Raw genomic sequence first — 14087 nt, 5'->3', positions numbered from 1 at the left:
TGTCTTGCACATAGGGTTGTCGTTACCATCTTTCTAAATTCCATATATATGTTAATATATATATTAACATATACATATATATGTACATTAACATATACATATATACAGTTAATATACTGTATTCGTGTTTTTCTTCTGACTTAACCTCACTCCATATAATAGGCTCCAGTTTCACCCACCTCGTTAGAACTGACTCAAATACATTCTTTTTAATAGCTGAGTAATATTCCATTGTGTATATATACCACAACGTCCTGATTCGTCTGCCGATGGACATCTAGGTTGCTTCCGTGTTCTAGCTATTGTAAACAGTGCTTTGATGAACATTGGGGTACACTTGTCTCTTTCAATTCTGATTTCCTCAGTGTGTATGCCCAGGAGTGGGATTGCTGGGTCATATGGCAGTTCTGTTTCCAGTTTTTTAAGGCATCTCTACACTGTTCTCCATAGTGGCTGTACTAGTTTATGTTCCCACCAACAGTGTAAGAGTGTTCCCTTTTCTTCACATCCTCTCCAGCTAAAATACCCTTTTTTAAAAAGACCCTAACATGAACATCTTCAGCAGGTCTTGTCACCAGCTTCTTCCTTAACTTCACTTGAATTCATTCTTTTCCATTTATTGTTCCTCGGTCCTGTAAATTCATCTCATTTTCTATTTTCCAGCGTAGAAGTCTCCTTACATACATACCAGACCACAACAGAAGTTGGCTGATTATATAAAGCTGGTTTATTAAACTTGCTAAGTGAAGGATAGTTATCACCTTCAGTCTCAGAAGTGTATGGAAAGGAAGAGATAGGGAGAGTTTAGCATGACACCCTCTGAAGACAGTGCAGACAGGAATTGGGCAGAGCTGGTAAAACAGGTAAAGTTCCTAGTACAGTCGTAACTCTCACATCCCTAGGGAGTTACTGTTATTATCATCTTTTCTTGGAATCGACGGGTATAAACAAGCCAGCATTGAAATAGTTTGGACTTTGGCATTTTGTTTTGCAAAAGGCTTGCAAACTCGTCTGCAAAGTTGCTAGAGGGCTTTCTTTCTTTTTTTTTTTCAACCACCTTTACTGGGACTGGAAAATATTCCTAAAAGATTCTGACTTTTTCATTAAGAGGAAGTCAAAATGTACAGGTTTCTCTTCCCTGTCTCCCAACAAGCCTGAGGGCACACCCTCCCCAGGTTTTTGCTACAATTTCTGCCTTTCTCTCCTCTCCACCCATTCTACAGAAGCCCCTCAGGCCAGGTCTTGTTTGGAATCCCTCTGCTAGTAAGTGACCTATGTAGCTCTTGGCGTTCAACAGTTCAGACATCAGGCTAATGTTTGGTAGGATCTTTGCACTTTAAAGGCTGAAGAGGCAGAAAGACTCTGATATACGTTTTGGATTCTTTCAGGAATGAAGAGTTGGAGGTGTGAGGGAAGTGAGACTTTCTCAGGGAGAGAGAGGGGCTGGAAGGACACAACCACAGTCCAGACAGGAAGGGGCCTGCGCCAGGGTCAAGGCAGCAGCCAGCCGGAGAAGCGGCAAAAAAGCTGGATTGTACTCAGGGCAGGAAAGGGGTCTCCTGGATTTCTGCTTTATATGAGTTAATAATCAAGATCAGATACTGAAGACTGGGGCTGGTAGGGGAGGGGAGAGAGGTTTAGTCAGTTCAGTCTTGGACAAGTTGGGAGATGTCTAAAAGGACATGTCCAAGGCAGGAGGCTCTGAAGCTTGGAGAGAGTGGTCACAGGTGGAGTCACAGATTCAGGGAAGGAGAGTGGGTCAAGTGTAAGCTGAGATCTGACCCTCAGGGAGATGGCCTCAAGTACATGGAGGAGTCTGATTAGGAGGAAACCCAGCAGCAAAACTTCCATTGAAGCCAAGGGAGTGGAGATGCAAAAAAGGAAGGATAAATGGGTAGAATCAAATTATGGTTTAGGAAGGGAAAATTGTAACGCATTCATGAAGTCGGCCACTTACAGTCTCCTTGCTCACCTTGAACTAGACTCTGACAAGAGAGTCTCCTGCCCTGTGCTCTGAGGGAGAGGGGCTTCCCTGTCACAGACACATTAAGAATCCCTACTCAGTGCGATTCAGCCTCTTTTACAATTCCTGGTTACCTTGATCTTTGGGAACCAGCACTGGTGGCAGAAAAGCACTTTGCAGTATTTTAAACTATCCATACTGCTCTTAAATTTGCATATGTGTAAGCTACATATAATATACATTAAATTTCATCCCAATTCTGGGCATCAAATGCTTGGATTGCTGATTTTTACTTTTATAAGGTACTTAAGAGATTTCACTACATTTTCAAAATTTAATAAAAATTTCAGCTTTATTTAAATAACATAGACTTAAAATTTGATATGTTTCAATCTCCCCTTTATTCTTAATAATTTTATATTATTTCTAAGAAATAGTTATTTTGAAAGCATATGTAAAATTAATTTCATTGTTTCTTGTTCGTATTTAACGTATATTTTGACGAAAATATATTCAAATCTCATGTAATTTGTATTTGAATCCTTTAGAGCGTAACTATCAATAGAGCACAAATTATGTGAAAATTTAAACCCGGCAGCAGTCCCCCTCAGTTCAGTTCATTTCAGTAGCTCAGTCGTGTCCGACTCTTTGCGACCCCAGGAACCGCAGCACGCCAGGCCTCCCTGTCCATCACCAACTCCCGGAGTTTACCCAAACTCATGTCCATTGAGTCGGTGATGCCATCCAACCATCTCATCCTCCGTCGTCCCCTTCTCCTCTTGCCCTCAATCTTTCCCAGCATCAGCATCAGCCGTCTCCCTAGAAGACAGATAATGAAAAGGGTTATCCACGTTTTACCTTCCCTTCCGTGAGGCCCGCGGCTTTCATTCACGCTTTTGTTTTTTAATTGCTGAACTTGACTGATTTCGCCACCTACCAACCGATTGTGTTCCACGAGTTTGACAAACAGTGCTACCTGGGGCCACCGGGGGACCGAAGTCCCGGAGTAGAATTGTTCCAAGGGCTCTGACCCAGCAGGTGAGGCGCGGGGGCGTGCGGGGGGAGTGCCTGGGCGATGACAATGACAACAGTCTATTAGGAATTTGGAAGGGGTGAACTTCAGGTGTTTCCGTAGTGTAGTGGTTATCACGTTCGCCTAACACGCGAAAGGTCCCCGGTTCGAAACCGGGCGGAAACAAAGAAGGCATTCCTCTTTTCCCCAGCTAAAAGTTTTCTTCTAGTTAATTTGTCAAGTTGTCATCTGTCCTTGGAATGTATGTACGGAAAAATATGCTTAGCTATTACAGTTTTATCCTTACCGCTCTCTTTTCCAATCTATTACCAGTTCACTTCAAGCGAGTGTATTCCGGATCTCTAGGTCTGTAGCTCAAGAGGTGCTCTGTCGCGCAAGAGAAGGTGGTCTATCAGCCATCCTTCACAGAACTTAAAATCCTAGATCGGAAGGCAGGAATGCCACTCAAAGACAAATGAAACAGTAAAAAGTACAAGAAGGAGTGCGTTGGAATTGTTGAGGGAAACTACGTGACTGCCTTGAGGAGAAGGTCCTCACAAGGATCTGGCGAAGGGCCAGAGCCTCCAGGCATGTCTCGATGTTTTGCCCTGAGAAACATTTCCTGCATATATGGCTTTAGGACTGCATGAGAATAGTGCTGAGAATAACAGGCTGGCCTTGAGGAGAGCAGATTGTCTCTTGATCCTGAGAAAATAGAGTCTATGTGTCTCATTAACTTTGTAAACTTGCTGTTATCAACTTTGTACGTGCTCAAGCTCCATCTGTGTAACCTTGATTTTTGTAAGCTTTTTCCTTGCTCCCATGCACAAAACGACTCGCTGTAGAAATAAAGTTTTGTCAGTTTCCCAGAGAAGCTTCCCGTGTCCTTTTTTTCAGAATGTACTCCGCCGAGCTTTCCACAGGAATCATATAGTGGAAGTCAGGCTGGGAAAGATAGCAGTAATAACCTCACCATCTATCACAATCACGTTGACTGTCTGGTCCTGTTGTTGGTGTCTCCCTCTCCTGCAGGTGAGGCCACTGAGTCACAGACACGTCACATAAGGTGACTAAATGTGGGGTAGAGGAAATAGTAGACGGAGCTAAAGGACGGAGAATGCGGAATGAAACAGGGCACCGAGAGAAATTCAAGTTAGCATAGCCGGGAAGGTACCTGGTTCTGCCAGAGATCTGCTGATGATTGTTCCCGCTCAGCGCTGACGATTATTAGCGCGACAACCTTCACCTTACGGGACACCTCCGTGAGCGAGTCTGAGTTTTTCTCTCCTGACTGGTTTCACTCCGGGCCTGCACCTACGCATCCGTCTTCAGAGGCAGAATAAAACAGTAAAAAGAACATCAGCCTCTCCACAGGCGTCTCGGTCAGCCGCCTTCTTCACCCGTCCTCATTTGCTGCGCATCTTCTCCGTGCCTATGCGTTTCGAAGGGTGTGTTAGGAAACGGGCTCCAGAGGTCAAGGGCAAAACGTCAGCGAAGGCTTCAGAGAAGCAGACCAGCGGTTCTTGGCGTCCCCAGGCCAGAGTTCCCTGCCGGAAAGATGTCTGCAGACAGGCACACGGTGTGGACGTCTGAAGTGTATTCTGCTTCTATGCATGGAAAGCGGGGTTACACTTTCATACACCTGACGGTACAACAATCTACACGAGCGAGAAGCAGCTACTTCTTTCCCTCGGACTTCTGTCAAGCTTGAAAGTCAAGTAGATAAAATATCTAAGCGCTGAATCAAATTCTTTTAAAATAAAGTTTCACAGGTTTTTTTTTTTTTTTTTTTTTTGGCGTTGGGGGTGGGGGTGGGGGTTGTGCGGAGGCGGGGCGGGGTGGAAGTTTCGGGTGCGATGCTGCGCAGCTTGAGAGATTTTAGTTGCCGGGCCAGGAATCAAATCCCAGGCCCTGGCAGTGAAAGCACTTTCACATCTTAAATGCAGACAAAGCATAATCAAAACTAGCCTCGTGATGGCAAAGCTTGTTAGGTTACCTGCATTCACATAACTTCACAGACACAAAATCAATATCATGCCCATCTCTTTATCTGTGCTTTTTTTTTTTTTAATACTTACTCATATGCCTTAGCTTGGTTTACATATGTAAACCCGACCAAAAAGGCTAGGGCCCAGCTCTACAACTTAGAGCCCTAGAAGAGTGAAGAATTTTGGACCCCACTTGGAAGAATTCTCCCAGAGTTTCCCCTGCTCACCCAATTTCTCCCCTCCCCACCCCCCTCACATTTTACTGACTGATTTGAGATAAATCAGTATAGTCCCTGCATCCCAGGCTCTGGACTGTCAGAGTGTCTCTTGCTGTACCCCCTCCAAGCCCACCCAAGACTCTGGGAGGCCAGGATCATCTCTCCATCCTGTCACTCTCCACCAGATGGATTTTGGTCCCTGCCTCAGCTAACATTAGAGTTCTCCTCTGACTTCCTTAGGGAGACAGTAAACAAATCCACTACAACACAGTTAACACCAAAGAGGCAGCTGAGTTGGGCAATAAGCTCCACAGGAAGTTGTCTCATGTGGGTCATATTTTTGGGGGGTTACATTTAATGCTTACTTGTCAATAGGGCTTGAGAGCTTTATTAGTTTCATCTTGTTTCAATTAATGCCAAAATTACCCTCTTTTTGATGCTTAAATTGTTGCTGCTTGTCAGTAGAAGCCCCTTTAAAATTGGCCCCTTTATCCTTTTAGCACTGCCCTGACAATTTGAAAGCACACTTGTTTCCTGGTAGAAACTCACACTTCAGGCCTATCTTTAATTTTCCCTAGATAAAGAGGAATTTTGGACCTCACTTGGAAGAATTCTTGAAAGAATCAAGTTCAGCAAGGTTGATTTTTTTTTTTTTTAGTAAAAAATAAAAGAGTCAAATATGGGTGCCAGGACACAATGCATGGGACCAAAGATTGGCTCCCCCACTTCTGAGGTTCCCTAGGGAAATTATTTAAAGGATGTAAACATACACTGAGAGCTCTGTTTAATTGTAGCTTTGCTGGATCTTTACCTTTTTTTTTTTTTTTAATAAACCTCAATCAAATAAACTCAGCATCAATAGTCTACAAAATTATTTACCTAAATCTCTCACTAAAAAGTAATTGTGTTACTTTTTGCTTTTATTTTTTTAAACTTTTATTAGGAAATTTAAAGTAGACAGAATGGTATTAAGAAGTCCCAAGTACTCATCACTCAGCTTCAACACTTTTCTCTCTTCCACCACTTCTGTTTTATCTCTACACTCACCAGTTCCCACCCCACTGGCTCATTTCCTTATATGCCTCATAGATCTGATGATATATCCTTCTATAGTCACTCTATTGATCATCTCCCTTTCCCTCTGGTTGTTCTGTTACTGTATAAAACTTCAGGGTTAGGAAATAATATTAATAGCTACAAATCTTGTGAATTGAATCCTTACCATGGACTAAAAACTGTTCTAGATGCTGGGCATACATTGATTCTTTGCACTCTTGCAACAAACCCATGGTGTGCCACTGTTAAAGGGAAACTTCATTCATTCATTCCTTCATTCATTTACACTGCAATGGAAAAGATAGGCCAGGTCCTTGCCCTCCTGATGTTTACCTTCTAATAGACAATTAAAACAACAAACAAATAAGCAGATAGAAAAATAATCTTAGAGAGTGATACAGACTGTGAGAAAATTAATGAGGGTTATCTGACAGAGTGGTAGGCAGAGGACAGTATTAGAGAGATAGGCCAGGAAAGACACATCACAAGAGGTGACAACGAGCTGAGTCAGAAAGGTAAGAAAGAGCCACCTTACAAATATCTTGGAGAAAAGGACTTTGGGAGAGGGGGCAGAAGGCTCAAAGGCCCTGACGTAGGCATAAATTTGGTGGATTTAAGGATGGGGGGAAAACTAAGACCTCCTTAACCAGCCTTGGAGGTTAAGGAGCCACAGCTATACCCCCAAGGCTCTGCATTCTGATGACTACATCCACACCATTTGCTGGTTTTGTTTGCATATGAGTAGAAAAATGAGTGCAGGACACAGGATTTTATGTGTTTGAGGACTCCCAGGCAAATGAAGAACACAGTAGGAATTTTTAACACAATGTGGACTTTTTAAGATGAATGAACACAGAGGTTCATTCAGAAAATTTCAAATAAACAATAAACATCAGCTTTAGGTCCTAGCTGTGTGACCTCACCAGTGCCTCTGTCACCTCATCATGAATTGAAGGTTCAGATAAAGTCTGTAATTATCATTTAAAATGTTTTAGAGAATATCATCAGTGGCTTAGATGTTCAGGATGATGCCTTTTGGTGGCTTTAATTCACACAAGAACCAATGAAAGGGAATGTTCCGGTTGTTTCAAAATTTTCTAGCTTTTTAATAAAAACAACAATGTTTTTAAATTGAATTTAAAACCTTGAGAAAAGCTAGACTTTAACATTTGTAACTATAATACATTGAATATTAATCACAAAAGAAGTATATATTCCTTTCCCTTTTCAAAAGCCTTCCACTGCCCTTAGACACTGAACATCTCAAATGACAGCAGAAAGGATTTCCCAAAATAGGCAGTGATATTAATCCCATTGGTCCTGACACAGACTAGAGGAGCAGGTCATTCTGGGTCATCTTTTTTGGCCACTATTCCTTTGGCAGGGAGTCCTCCAGAATTAGCTTGCTCTTGCCTGGAAAATCCCATGGATGGAAGAGCCTGGTAGGCTGCAGTCCATGGGGTCGCTAAGAGTCAGACACGACTAGTGACACACTTTCACTTTTCACTTTCATGCATTGGAGAAGGAAATGGCAACCCACTCCAGTGTTCTTGCCTGGAGAATCCCAGGGACGGGGGAGCCTGGTGGGCTGACGTCTATGGGGTTGCACAGAGTCAGACACGACTGAAGCAACTTAGCAGCAGCAGCAGCAGCAGCAGCAGCAGCAGTTGACATTTTGTCTTCCTCCTTGCCCCAAATTCACATTCCCCATGATGTGACTGAGACATGCCTTTTTCTAGGGGGACTTGCACCCTTAAACCAACGTGATATAAATAGCATTGAAATAATGAGGTGAGCATTTGATGATGATCGAACCATCTCTACTGATGCTACAGAAACCACAGAAGAATGATTTTCTCAAGTTTAAGAAAGGGAAACCAGTAACTGTTAAAGATGCTGGAGTATTTTTATTTTTGATACTGGAATATTTTTAGACTGGTCAGAATATCTGTCTACTTATTCATGCTCAGTTGTGTCCGACTCTTTGCAATCCCATGGACTGTAGCCCACCAGGCTCCTCTGTCTATGGGATTTCCCAGGCAAGAACACTGGAGTGGGTTGCCCTTTCCTCCTCTAGAGGATTTTCCTGTCACAGGGATCAAAACTGCATCTCCTGTGTCTCCTGCATTGTAAGCAGGTTCTTTACCTGCTAGCCATGAATATATTAAACCTGGAGATAATTTTCTGTTTCAAATGAGATTTTTAAATAAAAATATTCAAGTAGATGGTTGATCAGTATTTACATATAAATTATATATCATCATAGAGATCACTTCACAATCTACATGCATGATCTAATAATTTATATATTCCCTACATAACACCAAGACCTTATAGAAAATCACATACAAATTTAATTTCTTATATCTGATTGGAGTCTTCCTGCCCAAGGGAGAAAATTTGCCATGTAAAAAATAACTAAACAGGCCTTCCAATGATGTCATGGCTTTGCAAGTGAAGAAAACATGATGGCTCCCACAAAAACAGGTTTGAAAAGAGAAAAAATAGTGTTATCCTATACAGTTGGGTTAGAGTGACAATGTGATCTTCAAAATCTTTTGTCCAAGTATGCTCTTATGAGAGGCAAAAGGAAGGTCCCTCTCTCTGTAGGTAGTATCCTGTAGGCCCTGCATTGGTTATTATCTTATAAGACAGACCATGAGGGGCCCTGGCAATAAGCAGCTTGATGCCACCAAGGCAGTGGAGAAACAATCAGTCTCATTTACAACTGGTGCGAAGTAATGATACCCTATAGGAGACATTGCCTGCTGATTTGTCTATTTCTGTAAAATTACAGCTTCATATATAATGAATCTTACTTGACCCAGGAATCTTACTTCTGGTAATTTGCCTTACAGATGTAAGTTCAAAAGTGCAAAATGACTACACTACATGCTTGTTAAACCATCACTTGAAATTGTAAGAGATTGGAAACTATAAATATCCATCAGCAGGTGATCTGCTGAATGAACTAAGATTCATCTACAGTGGGATATTAGACAGCTGCAAAAAAGACTGAGGAAAGTTTCTATGTCTTGAGATAGAAAGAAAATCAAAATATAAAAGAGCTGTAATTATATCTTTATGTAAAATAGAGGAAAATAAAAATATCTTTGCATTAAAAAAAATTCTGAAAGAATATGTACATGAATACAAACTTGTTACCTAAGAAGGGAGAATATAAGTTGGATTCTTTTCACTGAATATTTTTATAGATGTCTCACTTTTTGAACAGTACAGTATATTACCTACTCAAAAGATGTTTTTAAAAACTCATTCTGTGGTGCAGCCTCTGTGGAAAATGGTATGATGATTAAAAAATAAATATAGAAATACCTTATGATCAGCAAATCCACTTATAGATATATGTGCAGAAGAAATGAAAGTAGGAACTTGAACAGAACAGGTAAAAGTAAACCCATGTTCATAGCAGCATTAGTCACTGAATTGCTGAAAGATAAAAGGAATCTAAGTGGACTGATGCTGAAGCTGAAACTGCAATACTTTGGCCACCTGATTCAAAGAACTGACTCATTTGAAAAGACCCTGATTCTGGGAAAGGTTGAAGGCAGGAGGAGACGGGGACGACAGAGGATGAGATCGTTGAATGGCATCACGGACTTGATGGACATGAGTTTGAGCAAGCTTGGAGAGTTGGTGATGGACAGGGAAGCTTGGCATGCTGCAGTCCATGGGGTCACAAAGAGTTGGACAGGACTGAGCGACTGAACTGAGCTGAAGTGTTTATTGAGAGATAAATGGATAAACAAAATATGGTATATAGATAAAATGGAATATCGAAAAATGAAAGTGTTAGTCGCTCAGTCATGTCTGATTCTTTGGGACCCCAGGGATCAAACCCAGGTCTCCCACAAAGCAGTCAGATTCTTTATCGTCTGAGCCACAAGGGAACCCCCTGTTATTTAGTCTTGAAAGGAAGAAATTTGGAGCACGCTACAACTTGGAAGAATCTTTTTTTTTTTAAGGGTGAAGCAAAACTAACAGTAAAATTTATTTATTTATTTATTTTAGATCTATGAGCATCAACTTGCAAGTTTATTCTTTATTTTTTTATTTATTTTTTTCTCTTTTTTATGTTTTATTTTTTCCATTTATTTTAATTAGTTGGAGGCTAATTACTTTACAATATTGTAGTGGTTTTTGCCATACATTGACATGAATCAGCTGTGGATTTACATGTGTTCCCCATCCCGATCCCCCCTCTCGCCTCCCTCTCCATCTCATCCCTCTGGATCTTCCCGGTGCATCAGCCCTGAGCACTTGTCTTGTGTATCCAACCTGGACTGGTGATCTGTTTCATCCTTGATAGTATACTTGTTTCAATGCTATTCTCTCAGAACATCCCACCCTCGCCTTCTCCCACAGAGTCCCAAAGTCTGTTCTGTACGTCTGTGTCTCTTTTTCTGTTTTGCATATAGGATTATCATCACCATCTTTTTAAATTCCATATATATGTGTTAGTATACTGTATTGGTCTTTATCTTTCTGGCTTACTTCACTCTGTATAATGGGCTCCAGTTTCATCCATCTCATCAGAACTGATTCAAATGCATTCTTTTTAATGGCTGAGTAATATTCCATAGTGTATATGTACCATAGCTTCCTTATCCATTCATCTGCTGATGGGGATCTAGGTTGCTTCCATGTCCTGGCTATTATAAACAGTGCTGTGATGAACATTGGGGTGCACGTGTCTCTTTCAGATCTGGTTTCCTCGGCGTGTATGCCCAGAAGTGGGATTGCTGGGTTATATGGCAGTTCTATTCCTAGTTTTTAAGGAATCTCCACACTGTTCTCCATAGTGGCTGTACTAGTTTGCATTCCCACCAAATGTGCGGTGGGTAAGAGGCTTCCCTTTTCTCCACACCCTCTCCAGCATTTATTGCTTGTAGACTTTTGGATAGCAGCCTCTCTGACTGGTGTGTAATGGTACCTCATTATGGTTTTGATTTGCATTTCTCTGATAATGAGTGATGTTGAGCATCTTTTCATGTGTTTGTTAGCCATCTGTATGTCTTCTTTGGAGAAATGTCTATTTAGTTCTTTGGCCCATTTTTTTTGGGGGGGTCATTTATTTTTCTGGAATTGACCTGGAGGAGTTGCTTGATATTTTTGAGATTAATCCTTTGTCTGTTGCTTCATTTGCTATTATTTTCTCCCATTCTGAAGGCTGTCCTTTCACCTTGCATATAGTTTCCTTTGTTGTGCAAAGTTTTTAAGTTTAATTAGGTCCCATTTGTTTATTTTTGCTTTTATTTCCAATATTCTGGGAGGTGGGTCATAGAGGATCCTGCTGTGATTTATGTCAGAGAGTGTTTTGCCTATGTTCTCCTCTAGGAGTTTTATAGTTTCTGTTCTTACATTTAGATCTTTAATCCATTTTGAGTTTATTTTTGTGTATGGTGTTAGAAAGTGTTCTAGTTTCATTCTTTTACAAGTGGTTGACCAGTTTGCCCAGCACCACTTGTTAAAGAGGTTGTCTTTTTTCCATTGTATATCCTTGCCTCCTTTGTCGAAGATAAGGTGACCATAGGTTCGTGGATTTATCTCTAGGCTTTCTATTTTGTTCCATTGATCTATATTTCTGTCTTTGTGCCAGTACCATACTGTCTTGATGACTGTGGCTTTGTAGTAGAGCCTGAAGTCAGGCAGGTTGATTCCTCCAGTTCCATTCTTCTTTCTCAAGATTGCTTTGGCTATTTGAGGTTTTTTGTATTTCCATACAAATTGTGAAATTATTTGTTCTAATTCTGTGAAAAATACCATTGGTAGCTTGATAGGGATTGCATTTAATCTATAGATTGCTTTGGGTAGTATAGTCATTTTCACAACATTGATTCTTCCAATCTATGAACACAGTACATTTCTCCATCTATTTGTGTCCTCTTTGATTTCTTTCATCAGGGTTTTATAGTTTTCTATATATAGGTCTTTCATTTCTTTAGGTAGATATACTCCTAAGTATGTTATTCTTTTTGTTGCAATGGTGAATGGTATTGTTTCCTTAATTTCTCTTTCTGTTTTCTCATTGTTAGTGTATAGGAATGCAAGAGATTTCTGTCTGTTAATTTTATATCCTGCAACATTACTGTATTCATTGATTAGCTCTAGTAATTTTCTGGTAGAGTCTTTAGGGTTTTCTATGTAGAGGATCATGTCGTCTGCAAAGAGTGAGAGTTTTACTTCTTCTTTTCCTATCTGAATTCCTCTTATTTCTTTTTCTGCTCTGATTGCTGTGGCCAACACTTCCAAAACTACAACATGGAAGAATCTGGAAGACATCACGCTAAGTGAAATAACCCAATCACAAAGGAAAAATAATTTTGATTCATCTTATATGAGGTTCCTGGAGTGGCACAGCAGTAAAGAATCCACCAGGCAATGCAGAAGAAGTGAGTTGGATCCCTGGGTCTGGAAGTTCCCCCAGAGAAGGAAATAGCAACCCACTTCAGTATTCTTGCGTGGGAAATCCCAAGGACAGAGGATCCTGGTGGGCTACAGCCCATGGGATCTCAAAGAGTCAGACATGATTTAGTGACTAAACAACAACAAAGAATAGCCAAATGCATAGAGACAGAGAGTAAAATGGTGGTTGCCGGGGACAGGGAGAAAGATAGGTAGGGAGCTAATGTTAATTGGGTAGAATTGCAGTTGGGCAATATGGAAAAGTTCTGAGGATGGATGGTGATGAGGGTTGCCTAGCAATGTGAGTGTGTTTAGAGGCACAGAATTGTGCACTTTAAAATAGTGAAAATGAACAAGATCCAATTGTATAGCACAGGGAACTATATTCACTATCTTCTAATAAACCATAATGGAAAAGAATATGTCAAAGTATATACACATAGACAGACAGACATACACACACACACACACACACACACACACACATATATATCTGCTGATAGCAGAAACTAACACATTGTGTATCAGCTATAATTTTTTTTAAAAGAATAGTGAAAATGGTAAATTTTATTACATACATTTTGAACAATTTTTAAAAATATTTATTTTTGGCTGCACCGGCTCTTCCTTGCTGCGCGGGTGCTTTCTCTAATTGCGGTGCACAAGCTTCTCGTTGCAGTGGTATCTCTTGCTGTGGAGCACAGGCTGTGGAGTAGCTTCAGTAGTTGTGGCTACGCCCCAGAGCCCAGGCCGAACAGTTGTGGCCCATGGGCTTAGTTGCCCGAGGCAATGCGAGTTCCTCCCAGACCAGAGCTCTAACTGACGTCCTCTGCACTGCACGGCGGATTCTTTAAACAATTTATAAAAGGTTGCTTTGTTAGTAGGGAAAGGAGAGAGAATAACATCAAGAAGCCCACACCAACTTACACATGACATGGATCAAGGACAGAAGCATTTCCTCACTATCAACCTTCCGGTAGTTAAGAATAAAATACACTCCTCGCCCAACGTGGGGCTCGAACCCACGACCCTGAGATTAAGAGTCTCATGCTCTACCGACTGAGCTAGCCGGGCATACGAATTTTGATTTCAGTAACTTTTACTTGAAGGAAGGGTTCCGGGTGTATCTAGCTTGAAGTTGAATTTAATTGGGACAAAATTGGGGCACTAAAGACAAGATTATTGGCAGCCTGAGAAATTCAAACTCTACCAATCATGTTTGACTGACTGTCCTTCCCACTTCCGTCCCTTTTCTGCCAGCACCTTAGCCTTTCTTTTCCATCCCTGAGAAAAACAGGCGCTAAGGAGGGATAAGGTTCGCATGCTGATGCCATCGACGAGCTTAATCCATGAATTTTCATTCCTAAATTTAAATGCACCGTCGCGGGCTTGAGCCTAGAGTGGGTGAAGGTCGCCGCCGTGCC

At 41.2% G+C, this 14087-nt stretch overlaps 1 long non-coding RNA gene and 2 other non-coding genes across 3 annotated transcripts; 1 reads left to right on the top strand and 2 right to left on the bottom strand.

Annotated features, from left to right (window-relative positions):
- Window positions 1–2471: 2471 nt before the first annotated feature.
- Window positions 2472–4732, bottom strand: LOC139034371 (uncharacterized). Its single transcript, XR_011486825.1, has 2 exons — window positions 4150–4732; window positions 2472–2782 (listed from the first exon to the last, which is right to left on the bottom strand). It is a non-coding gene; the product is annotated as an uncharacterized lncRNA (long non-coding RNA).
- On the top strand, window positions 3089–3161 carry TRNAV-AAC (transfer RNA valine (anticodon AAC)). The gene has a single exon. It is a non-coding gene; the product is annotated as a tRNA-Val (tRNA).
- Window positions 4733–13664: 8932 nt separating the features above from the next.
- TRNAK-CUU (transfer RNA lysine (anticodon CUU)) lies at window positions 13665–13737 on the bottom strand. Its single transcript has one exon. It is a non-coding gene; the product is annotated as a tRNA-Lys (tRNA).
- Between the last annotated feature and the right edge of the window lie 350 nt (window positions 13738–14087).

The sequence above is a fragment of the Odocoileus virginianus genome, chromosome 3, assembly GCF_023699985.2.
Source record: "Odocoileus virginianus isolate 20LAN1187 ecotype Illinois chromosome 3, Ovbor_1.2, whole genome shotgun sequence".
NCBI classification, from domain to species: domain Eukaryota; kingdom Metazoa; phylum Chordata; class Mammalia; order Artiodactyla; family Cervidae; genus Odocoileus; species Odocoileus virginianus.
This window is presented reverse-complemented; position numbering and strand designations above follow the sequence as displayed.